Source organism: Coregonus lavaretus (genome assembly GCF_964263955.1).
Source record: "Coregonus lavaretus genome assembly, chromosome: 27".
In the NCBI taxonomy this organism is placed as follows: domain Eukaryota; kingdom Metazoa; phylum Chordata; class Actinopteri; order Salmoniformes; family Salmonidae; genus Coregonus; species Coregonus lavaretus.
Genome location: NC_140014.1, coordinates 16,070,986 through 16,084,543, shown reverse-complemented (window position 1 = coordinate 16,084,543; position 13,558 = coordinate 16,070,986). Strand labels below are relative to the sequence as shown.

Genomic DNA, 13,558 nt, shown 5'->3' with positions numbered 1-13,558 from the left:
ATAAAGGCTTTAAACATTACTCGATTCAGTCTGCCTATCCGTGACGTCATCGCCCCGCGCCAGCAGCAGCGCAAAGGCGCAAAGACAACAAAACATAGCATGGCGGACGACAGAGGAGAAGCCGACGAGCGAGAAATTATCAAGCCACCATTGCGGTCCTTACAAGAAACAGGAATCTAGGAAACTTCACCTGCACTGTCCAGTATCCAGGTATTTATTTCAGTCACACTGGTTGAATTTTTGGCTAAAAGGTTACTGAATCGATTTCAAGTCACTGAATCGTTTCGGATCGTATCGTTCTAAATGAACCAATATCGTCCTTGAATCGTATCGACAACCACGAATCGTGATACAAATCGAATCGTTGTTAAAACGAATCGTTACACCCCTAGTTTAGAGTTTCAACTAAAAGGCAACTATTTTCTTTGATAGTCAAATATAGGTCCAGAAAAACAAATCATATTTGAAGCTATTTGAATATACACTGAGTGTACAAAACATTAAGGACACCTTCCTAATATTGAGTTGCACCCTCCCCCCTTTTGCCCTCAGAACAGCCTCAATTCGTTGGGGCATGGACTCTACAAGGTGTTGAAAGCATTCCACATGGATGCTGGCCCATGTTGACTCCAATGCTTCCCACAGTTGTGTCAAGTTGGCTGGATGTCCTTTGGGTGGTGGACCATTCTTGATACACACGGGAAACTGTTGAGCGTGAAAAACCCAGCAGCGTTGCAGTTCTTGACACATACCGATGCACCTACTACCATACCCCGTTCAAAGGCACTTAAATATTTTGTCTTGCCCATTCACCCTCTGAATGGCACACATACACAATCCATGTCTCAATTGTCTCAAGGCTTAAACATCCTTCTTTAACCTGTCTCCTCCCCTTCATCTACACTGATTTGAAGTGGATTTAACAAGCGACATCAATAAGGGATCATAGCTTTCACCTGGATTCACCAGGTCAGTCTATGTCATGGAAAGAGCAGGTTTCTGTAATGTTTTGTAAACTCAGTGTATATATGCAAGTTATTTGAAAACAAAAAAATATTTATTGGATAGCTGCCAAATATTTGATGAAGAATCAAAAACTACAACAGTTAGTTGAATTAGTCTAAATATATTATCATAAGCACATGGTTAGGAGGTCTCTTAGATATTAATCTTAATATAGCCTACAGCCTAGAATTAAATACATGAGGGACATGGAATCACCTCAACATTAGAGTAAACCACTTTTCCAGCTTCAAAATGACTAACAAATATATTTTCATAATGAGAGACATAAGGTAATACAGTAACACTTGACATCAAGTTCTTATACATGTGTAGTAACTTTATGATTATTACAATAGCAATATTGTTGTTACATAGGACATTGGAAATTGCTTTATAATTGCATAATAATGGAGTTATTACACTATTCCTCTTGTGTACAGTAGTTACAAAAACTCACAGCTCATTGCTATGCAATTAAAATGCAATTACCTTTTATGTAAGTTTTATGTAGCAACATGCTAATAAAATGTTGCTCCAAAAGTAATTACAGTTTTATTACACAGGCACAAGAACAGTTTAAAGTTAAGTGTTACTGAGAATTCTAGCTATAACAAAATATGGCTATTAAGTGTCGAAAGGAAACTAAATATCCCAAAACTGTCTTCTTGAATCAACTACAGGCAAGCTAGGTTGAAAATCATGTTATTTTGTATTATGAGTAAACTATCCCATTAAAGATGGTATAGCCTATATGAAAAAATAACACTTACCCTCAGATTGACATTTTAGTCATTTAGCAGACGATCTTATCCAGAGCGACTTACAGTTAAGTTAGTGAGTGCATAATTTTTATTTTTTCATACTGGCCCCCCGTGGGAATTGAACCCACAACCCTGGCGTTGCAAATGCCATGCTCTACCAACTGAGCTACACAGGACTATGATGCCTCCCTCTGCATTATTTTCAGGTATCATAAAATGAATTGCAGTTTTCTACCTTTTCAGTGGCATGTTGAAAGAGTCATGCAGTAGCTGAGCATCACAACTTATTTATACAGTGAGGGAATTAAGTATTTGATCCCCTGCTGATTTTGTACGTTTGCCCACTGACAAAGAAATGATCAGTCTATAATTATAATGGTAGGTTTATTTGAACAGTGAGAGACAGAATAACAACAAAAAAATCCAGAAAAACGCATGTCAACAATGTTATAAATTGATTTGCATTTTAATGAGGGAAAGAAGTATTTGACCCCCTCTCAATCAGAAAGATTTCTGGCTCCCAGGTGTCTTTTATACAGGTAACGAGCTGAGATTAGGAGCACACTCTTAAAGGGAGTGCTCCTAATCTCAGCTTGTTACCTGTATAAAAGACACCTGTCCACAGAAGCAATCAATCAATCAGATTCCAAACTCTCCACCATGGCCAAGACCAAAGAGCTCTCCAAGGATGTCAGGGACAAGATTGTAGACCTACACAAGGCTGGAATGGGCTACAAGACCATCGCCAAGCAGCTTGGTGAGAAGGTGACAACAGTTGGTGCGATTATTCGCAAATGGAAGAAACACAAAAGACCCGTCAATCTCACTCGGCCCGGGGCTCCATGCAAGATCTCACCTCGTGGAATTGCAATGATCATGAGAACGGTGAGGAATCAGCCCAGAACTACACGGGAGGATCTTGTCAATGATCTCAAGGCAGCTGGGACCATAGTCACCAAAAAATCAATTGGTAACACACTACGCCGTGAAGGACTGAAATCCTGCAGTGCCCGCAAGGTCCCCCTGCTCAAGAAAGCACATATACAGGCCCGTCTGAAGTTTGCCAATGAACATCTGAATGATTCAGAGGAGAACTGGGTGAAAGTGTTGTGGTCAGATGAGACCAAAATCGAGCTCTTTGGCATCAACTCAACTTGCCGTGTTTGGAGGAGGAGGAATGCTGCCTATGACCCCAAGAACACCATCCCCACCGTCAAACATGGAGGTGGAAACATTATGCTTTGGGGGTGTTTTTCTGCTATTGGACAGGACAACTTCACCGCATCAAAGGGACGATGGACAGGGCCATGTACCGTCAAATCTTGGGTGAGAACCTCCTTCCCTCAGCCAGGGCATTGAAAATGGGTTGTGGATGGGTATTCCAGCATGACAATGACCCAAAACACACGGCCAAGGCAACAAAGGAGTGGCTCAAGAAGAAGCACATTAAGGTCCTGGAGTGGCCTAGCCAGTCTCCAGACCTTAATCCCATAGAAAATCTGTGGAGGGAGCTGAAGGTTCGAGTTGCCAAACGTTAGCCTCGAAACCTTAATGACTTGGAGAAGATCTGCAAAGAGGAGTGGGACAAAATCCCTCCTGAGATGTGTGTAAACCTGGTGGCCAACTACAAGAAACGTCTGACCTCTGTGATTGCCATCAAGGGTTTTGCCACCAAGTACTAAGTTATGTTTTGCAGAGGGGTCAAATACTTATTTCCCTCATTAAAATGCAAATCAATTTATAACATATTTGACATGCGTTTTTCTGGATTTTTTTGTTGTTATTCTGTCTCTCACTGTTCAAATAAACCTACCATTAAACTTATAGACTGATCATGTCTTTGTCAGTGGGCAAATGTACAAAATCAGCAGGGGATCAAATACTTAATTCCCTCACTGTACTTATCTGTACAAAATATCATTGGTTGAGTGGTTTGACTTGATTATGTACACCTGGGACAATGCACATTCAGGAGAATGGACAGTTACAAAATGTTCAGATAGAAATGTATTGTGCAGATAGATTGGAATAGGATAGGAGATTGTGTGTGCTCTATTCATTCTATTTCTATCTTCAACATGCAGTTCCAGATACAGCCCTGCCATTCGTTGAAGGCGGCCAATCCAATAGTTTCAGAAAAGTTGTCACCTCTGAGATCTATATTCAAATATATTTTTTTTATTAGTTGCTTTCTCAGATCTGTATTCAAATAGTTTACAAAAGTAGTTACTTTCTGAGATCTGTATTCAAATAGTTTTGAAGAGTAGTCACTTTCTGATATCTGTATTCAAATAGTTTTGAAGAGTAGTCACTTTCTGATATCTGTATTCAAATAGTTTAAAAAAGTAATCATTTTTTGGGATCTGTATTCAAATAGTTGTAGTCACCTCCAAAGTAACTATTTGATCCCCTGGAATAGTTACTTTCCACAAAGCACAGTTAAAACTATAGTTATCCCAGGTCTGCCACACACACACACACACACACACACACACATGGTTGAGTCAGTGTGTGGGCGCGTCAGGAGTTTTGTGAGAACCAGAGTTCAGCAGGATATGGCCAGAGAAAGAATGCATTCAGTCAAATAGACAAGAGGATTGCGAGTGTTCTGCCCCTTTTACAACTTTGGTTGCATTTAAACTACTTTGGATTACACAGTCCAGTTGAGGCTTTCTCAATGTTGGCCGCAAGGTTAACACTCTCTCTCTCTCTCTCTCTCTCTCTCTCTCTCTCTCTCTCTCTCTCTCTCTCTTCTTCATCCTCAAAGATTTGGTGCATTAATCAAATCCTTTATCTGAGTCTCCTCACTTCTCTTCTGGCTGGGCCTGTAGTGTCTCCAGACTGCAGGTTGGAGCAGGGTGAGTTGGGCCAGCCAAGCTCAAGGCTATTTGGATTGAGCCAGCCAGCAAACTACAGCACACAGCCTCCGGGCCTATGTGGGGTTCTAAAGATTTAGTTAAAAATATTTTTAGGCCATTGGAGGATGTAGAGTAGTCTAAGAAGGTGGAGGGTGGAGGTAAAGATGGATGATCGTTTCTGCAATGTTACAATACAAAAACAACCTGTGAGCGAGCGAGCGAGCGTGCGTGCGAGCGTGTGTATGTGATTTACAGTAGAGAGAGTACTACCCATGGCTGTGTGAAATCCTTGTCTCATGTCAGCTCCCAATCATAAAGAAAGGTCAACATTTGACCTTTTCACAGCATTCTGTGCCGATCAGTGGAAACACACAAACACAAAGCACTGTGAGAGAGATTAGGATGTTATTGTGGTTGTGTACCCTCTCTCATGACCTCTAGTTACCAGAGGACTGAAGTTCCACCCTGTGTGATTTGGGTGGTTAGCCGTTCCACTCCACATCTATTAGCCAGGTGAAAGGACATCCTTCACTTGATTGAGTGATTGCAGCTTCTCTGACATCATATTTGCTGTGAAACCCAAGGTTCCTACAGAATCACGACTATTATCCTCCTTTATATCCCTCTGAAGGGGAAGTGTACTCTTTATTGGAGTGTGTTTCACTGTCATAACCCTGGTGATTGTAGAAAGTAGAAAGGCTTTCTGATTCTGACCCGTCAAAGCTGTTACTTCAGAACATCTCAGAAATACATCTGTCTTGATGAATTGGAATGAAAACCCTGGGTCTTTGTTATAGTCTCAAGCAATTAAAGGTGCAATATGCAGAAATCGCTCCGCCATTTCCTGGTTGCTAAAATGATAATATTTTCAGTTTATGTGACAGAACAAGAAATGTATAGTGTAGAGAATCATTGTACCATCTAAACTACTGTTAAATATATTTTCAGTAACCAAAATATTGTATTTTCAGCTGTTTGAAGCTGGTGTACAAAGCCAAAAGTAAAAGACGCAAAAACTAAACTTAAGCATAGAAATAGCTCCCATAGAACAGTTCTACTGCTTCTTAGACTTGCTTTCAATGAGAATGAAAGTTCTATAACTCACATTTCTATGTGAATTTGGTCAGGTCACCCAAAAAGTTACATTGCAGCTTTAATGATTTGCTGTTAGAACTCATAATAGCAGTTCCTCTGTCTGATGGGTTGCTAACCTATCTCTCACCTGTTTTTTGCTGTCTGTCAGTAACTGGTATTTTTCTTTGTCGATCAGTTTTGTTAACACAAGACATGTTCCTCTCTGCCTACTTTGCTAGGAAGGCGATTCTCTTTGTGTGTGTGTGTGTGTGTGTGTGTACTTGTGTGTTTGCGTGCATGACTATGTGTGTGTGTGACTGTTTGCTCAAGTGACTGTGTGTGTGTATGTGTACAACTGTGTACTTGCTTCCTCGGCAGATAGACACATTTCACTCTCTGGCTGCCATTATTTTATCTTCCTAGGTAGATAGCTGGTATAATGTGTAGTGACTGAAACATCCATGTCCTGTTCCTATCTAGGGCCCTTATCTAACTGAAGGAGGCAGAGTGTGACAGGACTACTCCAGTGTGGGGATTTGTCATGTTGTTCATACTGTTACCAGGCAGGGTCATCGATTGGTTAAACCTTAAGCAGTGTCACTCCTTAGAAACTCAGTTTCTCAGGAGTGACACAAAGATTTCACCAAGGAGAATTGTACTGCATTGCCCCTCATTTCTTCAGTGAAAGTGTCCAGTCTGTTCCTCTGTGAGACTGCTGATCTCTAGGGCTGTTTCCTGTTTCCTGTATTACTCCCAACTACTTCCTGTCGTCTCTGAGGGGTTTTAGCCCCTCTGCTCTGCTCTGCTGTGCTGTGATGTGCTCTACTCTGCTGTACTCTACTCTGCTCCACTGGGCTTTACTCTGCTCCACTCTGCTGTGTTCCCATCTCTCCTCCCTCTCCTCTCTCTCCTAATGACACAAGGTTAATTAAAACGCAGTCACATTGGCTGGCTGCTCGCCTTTATCACCACTCCTGCTCTCACCACTGTCCACCCGCCTGCCACCGCTGGTTTAATCACGACCGCTGATAGCACGTCGCCCAGCGCACCGCACCCGAGGATGCCACGGCAACAACTGACTGGGAGAGGGGGAAGGGAGGGAGGGAGGGAGGGCCATTCAAAGTTCAATGTCATTAATTGGTCAGCATTTGAATATTAGCTAAGAACTGTTAATTAACTGGATAATAGAAGCGCTGCTATGATTCGGAGGGGGGTAGATGGAGAGAGAGAGGGATGGAGGGAGGGCCTGGGAGATAGAGGGCATATGGCAGAGGGAGCTGGGTGCCGGGAGATAAGAGAGACCCATTCGTGGTAAAGGTCTGGCCACTGTAATTTGCGGGAGCTGCTTTAATTGTCATAACCTTTTAAATGGCATAGTTTATCAGAGTCCTCTAAATGTCCCTGTGTATCGCTAGGCGCCAGCGCCACGGCAACCAGCACAGCGCTCCCATTGGCTGCCCGCAACAAGCACTTAAGCCTGATGAGTTCAGAAAAAGCCAGAAAAACGGTTGGTTCTATTTTTTTTGTCAGTTGGATTGTGTTTTTAGTTGTGTGTGTTTTCACCTATCCGCTGACTGACACTTGCTAATTGCGTGACTGGAAAGTGCCACCATGTTTTTCTGATTTATGTTTGTTTGTATCATTGTGATTCAAATGCAAATGGAAGGTGTTTTTTTCAAATGGTCAGGACAGTCTTAATCACGCTGGAAAGGATAGTGTTTAGCACTATGCACCCCAGGGGCCTCATTTAGCACAACAATTGTTAGAAATGCCACTAAATGTTCCAGCACAGAGAGTTTTGAAAAGTACACGGATACACACAGAATTGTTGGACAATCACTGATGAGGCTGCCAACAGTGCTATTGTTCTGCCATCCTTGAACAAGGGCAACAACGTCTGTATGGAAAACAGTACTAGTTTTGGTAAATACTACAGTGCAAAAGTATTCACCCCCTTGGCATTTTTCCTATTTTGTTGCCTTACAACCTGGAATTAAAATTGATTTTGGGGGGGTTTGTATCATTTGATTTACACAACATGCCTACCACTTTGAAGATGCAAAATATTTTTTTGTGTGAAACAAACAATAAATAAGACAAAAAAACAGAAAACTTGAGCGTGCATAACTATTCACCCCCCTAAAGTCAATACTTTGTAGAGCCACCTTTTGGAAGCAATTACAGCTGCAAGTCTCTTGGGGTATGTCTCTATAAGCTTGGCACATCTAGCCACTGGGATTTTTTCCCATTCTTCAAGGCAAAACAGCTCCAGCTCCTTCAAGTTGGATGGGTTCCGCTGGTGTACAGCAATCTTTAAGTCATACCACATATTCTTAATCGGATTGAGGTCTGGGCTTTGACTAGGCCATTCCAAGACATTGAAATGTTTCCCCTTAAACCACTCGAGTGTTGTTTTAGCAGTATGCTTAGGGTCATTGTCCTGCTGGAAGGTGAACCTCCGTCCCAGTCTCAAATCTCTGGAAGACTGAAACAGGTTTCCCTCAAGAATCGCCCTGTATTTAGCGCCATCCATCATTCCTTCAATTCTGACCAGTTTCCCAGTCCCTGCTGATGAAAAACATCCCCACAACATGATGCTGCCACCACCATGCTTCACTGTGGGGATGGTGTTCTCGGGGTGATGAGAGGTGTTGGGTTTGCGCCAGACATAGCGTTTCCTTGATTGCCAAAAAGCTCAATTTTAGTCTCATCTGACCAGAGTACCTTCTTCCATATGTTTGGGGAGTCTCCCACATGACTTTTGGCGAACACCAAACGTGTTTGCTAATTTTCTTCTTCTTTAAGCAATGGCTTTTTTCTGCCCACTCTTCCGTAAAGCCCAGCTCTGTGGAGTGTATGGCTTAAAGTGGTCCTATGGACAGATACTCCAATCTACGATGTGGAGCTTTGCAGCTCCTTCAGGGTTATCTTTGGTCTCTTTGTTGCCTCTCTGATGAATGCCCTCCTTGCCTGGTCCGTGAGTTTTGGTGGGCAGCCCTCTCTTAGCAGGTTTGTTGTGGTGCCATATTCTTTCCATTTTTTAATAATGGATTTAATGGTGCTCCGTGGGATGTTCTCCGTACTCCTGAGTGGCGCAGTGGTCTAAGGCACTGCATCGCAGTGCTAACTGTGCCACTAGAGATCCTGGTTCGAATCCAGGCTCTGTCGCTGCTGGCCGTGACCGGGAGACTCATGGGCGGCGCACAATTGGCCCAGCGTCGTCCAGGGTAGGGGAGGGAATGGCCGGCAGGGATGTAGCTCAGTTGATAGAGCATGGCGTTTGCAACGCCAGGGTTGTGGGTTTGATTCCCACGGGGGGCCAGTATAAAAAAAATATGTATTCACTAACTGTAAGTCGCTCTGGATAAGAGCGTCTGCTAAATGACTAAAATGTAATGTTCAAAGTTTCAGATATTTTTTTATAACCCAACCCTGATCTGTACTTCTCCACAACTTTGTCCCTGACCTGTTTGGAGAGCTCCTTGGTCTTCATGGTGCCACTTGCTTGGTGGTGCCCCTTGCTTAGTGGTGTTGCAGACTCTGGGGACTTTCAGAACAGGTGTATATATACTGCGATCATGTTACAGATCATGTGACACTGAGATTGCACACAGGTGGACGTTATTTAACTAATTATGTGACTTCTGAAGGTAATTGGTTGCACCAGATCTTATTTAGGGGCTTCATAGCAAAGGGGGTGAATACATATGCACGCACCACTTTTCCGTTATTTATTTTTTTCGTTTCACTTCACCAATTTGGACTATTTTGTGTATGTCCATTACATGAAATCCAAATAAAAATCCATTTAAATTACAGGTTGTAATGCAACAAAATAGGAAAAAAGCCAAGGGGGATGAATACTTTTGCATGGCACTGTATGTTTCCCTTGCCCACATAGACACCAGGTTTTGGTGTTCATATATAATTCCAGGTTGTTTAAATAAGGGACAGAACCAGCGGGAAGGACAGGGGCCTGTTCTGATCTGAGCCCTGTCTGTCTGTCTCTCTGTCTGTCTGACTGTCTATCTAAAGTGATCAGAACACAGAGAGCCAGTCTCATCTGATTCCTCGCCATAGCTGAATGATGAGTCAGAATAAAAGCAGTACCAATGACATGTTCAGTTAATACAGTACTGTCACGTCAAGACTGCTCCCAGGGGGACACAAAGAGAGAGAGATGAAGAACTGATATTACAGGGCTGGGGGGAGGGGGGTAGTGTGTGTTCCCTCTAGTAAGGTTTTTGTGATAAAGGTCAGGGGGGTTGGTACGCTGCACTGCTCTGAGCTGCTGTTTGGTGAGAATCCAATCTGAAGGACATGATAGTAGAACAGAACTGGACAAATGGATCAATTCAAATCCCAGGAGAGGAGAGGGGGAGGTCCCTCCTTGGCTGGTTGTCTGTCACTGGGCTGGGTGATTGTTGGAGAGAGAGGCTCTGCTTCTGCAGCGTACAGGCATTCTCCACACACACACATTTACAGTGCCTTCGGATAGTATTGACTTTTTCCACATTTTGTTATGTTACAGCCTTATTCTAAAATGGATTAAATATTATTTTTTTCCTCATCCGTCTACACACAATACCCCATAATGACAAAGTGAAAACACGTTTTTAGAAATGTTTGCAAATTTATATATATAAAAAAAGTATTCAGACCCTTTGCTATGAGACTCGAAATTGAGCACAGGTGCATTCTGTTTCCATTGATAATCCTTGAGATGTTTCTACAACTTGATTGGAGTTCACCTGTGGTAGATTCAATTGATTGGACATGATTCGGAAAGGTGTACACCTGTCTATATAAGGTCCCACAGTTGACAGTGCATATCAGAGCAAAAACCAAGCCATGAGGTCGAAGGAATTGTCCGTAGAGCTCCGAGACAGGATTGTGTCGAGGCACAGATCTGGGGAAGGGTACCAAAAAATGTCTGCAGCATTGAAGGTCCCCAAGAACACAGTGGCCTCCATCATTCTTAAATGGAAGAAATTTGGAACCACCAAGACTCTGCCTAGAGCTGGGCGCCCGGCCAAACTGAGCAATCTGGGGAGAAGGGCCTTGATCAGGGAGGTGACCAAGAACCCGATGTTCACTCTGACAGAGCTCTAGAGTTCCTCTTTGGAGATGGGAGAATCTCCCAGAAGGACAACCATCTCTGCAGCGTTCCACCAATCAGGCCTTTATGGTAGAGTGGCCAGACAGAAGCCACTCCTCAGTAAAAGGCACATGACAGCCCGCTTGGAGTTTGCCAAAAGGCACCTAAAGACTCACAGACCATGAGAAACAAGATTCTCTGGTCTGATGAAACCAAGATTGAACTCTTTGGCCTGAATGCCAAGCGTCACGTCTGGAGGAAACCTGGCACCATCCCTACGGTGAAGCATGGTGGTTGCAGCATCATGCTGTGGGGATGTTTTCAGTGGCAGGGACTGGGAGACTAGTCAGGATCGAGGGAAAGATGAACGGAGCAAAGTACAGAGAGATCCTTGATGAAAACCTGCTCCAGAGTGCTCAGGACCTCAGATTGGGACAAAGGTTCACCTTCCAACAGGACAACGACCCTAAGCACACAGCCAAGACAACGCAGGAGTGGCTTCGGGACAAGTCTATGAATGTCCTTGAGTGGCCCAGCCGGAGCCCGGACATGAACCCGATCGAACATCTCTGGAGAGATCTGAAAATAGCTGTGCAGCAACGCTCCCCATCCAACCTGACATATCTTCAGAAGATCTGCAGAGAGGAATGGGAGAAACTCCTCAAATACAGGTGTGCCAGGTTTGTAGCGTCATACCCAAGAAGACTTAAGGCTGTAATCGCTGCCTAAGGTTCTTCAACAAAGTACTGTGTAAAGGGTCTGAATACTTCTGTAAATTTGATATTTCCGGGGATTTTTGTAATACATTTGCAAACATTTCTAAAAACCTGTTTTTGCTTTGTCATTATGTGGTATTGTGTGTAGATTGATGAGGGGAAAAAAACAATTTAATCAATTTTAGAATAAGGCTGTAACGTAAAAAAAATGTGGAAAAAGTCAAGGGGTCTGAATACTTTCCAAATGCACTGTATGTACACACATATGTACACACATGCACACACAAAGGTATGCACGCATGCACGCATGCACAGAGGCACACACACACACAATGGCACACCCAGTCAAATGCAGTCGGATATGGATAGTGTAATCACACGTATCGTTTGAGAAGAGATCACCACATATTTGCCTTTACACTAACCAAAAGTCAGTCTGTCAGTCATTCTGTCTGTTTTTCTTCCTACTGGAGAGAGACTGCTGTACTGTCTAGCAATCCTGTCAGATACATGCTGCCAGTTTATATGGAAGCTAGTTGATTTTCTGCATTACAAGCCATAATAAGAGCTGGCAGTTTCTCCCTGGCAACTCCTTTCTCTCTGTCCCTCCTGTAATATTGGGCAACTGGCTGATTGCTTCAATTATGGCGTCCCAATCTGAAGTGCCATTGTTGTCTGTGCTAATGACATGCAGGAGCCATGAATATGGATGGCCTGCATCTCCCTCTCCCTCCCTCTCTCCCTCTCCTCTCCCTCTACTCTCCTCTCCTCTCTGCTGCTGCCTGCCTGTCTTTGTCTGTCCCTGTTCCCTGGTCATTGTCATGTCTCTGATGTGCAGTGCTTTGTGTACACAGACGCGTGTTTGTATTTTTAAACGCCGCGATTTTCACATCCTCAGCTTTAAATATGAACGCTAAAAATACTCCCCTCAAGAACGATCAGAAACAGGCGCGCGCACACGCACACGCACACACAAACACACACACACACATCTCCTGTGAAGCAGAGATGAGAGGTTCTATCAGCTAGCCAGTGTGTGATTCAACACAGCTTTGGCTGTTGGAAGTGTAACTGTCTCTCTGTGGCGCTCCCCTGTGTAGTACAGTACGGTGTTTACCACTTATCTATCTGGTGGTGCTCCCTATCTCCCATTCTTATCTCTTTCTCCTTATCTTTCTACCTCTCTCTTTCTCTTCCTCTCTCTCTACCTCTTACTTTCTGTCTCCCTCTCTCGCACTCTCTCTCGCTCTCTTCCCCCCTCCCTCCTCTCCTCTCTGTGTGTGTAGTTGTGACAGGCATGGGGAGGTTGCCCAGTGGAAATCAGAACTGGCTCTCCTCAGGGGGCCAGGATGCGCTGGGGCCATGGGGCTTTTTAAAGACGCGCAATTAAGCTTATTTTTTGTGAATATTAATGGCATTAGTGGCAGATTTGGAAGAGATCTGCATCTGTGAAGGTGTGGGAATTACTTATTCATTTGGTAGTCATGAGGTGCCTGGCAGGAGAGAGAGAGGGAGTGAAGAATGGAGGGATGAGGGAGAGAGAAGAGAAGAGAGGAGAGGACCATTCCTCTACTGGGGTAGAGGAAGAGTAGTGAAGAGGGGTGACTCTTTCCTCATTTGTTTAATTCATTTATGAATGCTCTCTATCCATCTCCAAGCCCTCAGACAAATAGCCTATTCACCAGTTATCAGTCTATATATGCAATATTACCTCATATTACGCAGCTCTCTGCATGGCTGTCTAATATAATTTAAGTCAGTCAGATTCCTGCATTCCCTCATGTCCTTCAAACACTTCTCTTCAAAACCCCCTTTTCTATTACGCTAAGATGAAGCCTTGTTAAAAGCAGGCAGTGTGTGTGTGTGTGTGTGTGTGTGTGTGTGTGTGTGTGTGTGTGTGTGTGTGTGTAAAGACGGGATTAAGTATAGCTCCAGGCGTTCAGTATGGAGTGGATGATATTCTAGCTGCTCATCATAGCTTCTAAATTAGTTCAGAAATAGGATTTTCAAGACATTGACATAAAAATACATAAAGCAAAATTAGAC

The 13,558-nt window shown here is 43.5% G+C and overlaps 1 protein-coding gene across 1 annotated transcript in view; it reads left to right on the top strand.

The window, feature by feature from the left end:
- Positions 1–13,558, top strand: part of LOC311102610 (AT-rich interactive domain-containing protein 1B-like) — a gene marked incomplete at both ends in the record, with an annotated part of 135,870 nt that overhangs the window by 50,636 nt on the left and 71,676 nt on the right. The gene's annotated exons all lie outside the window — the stretch shown is intronic.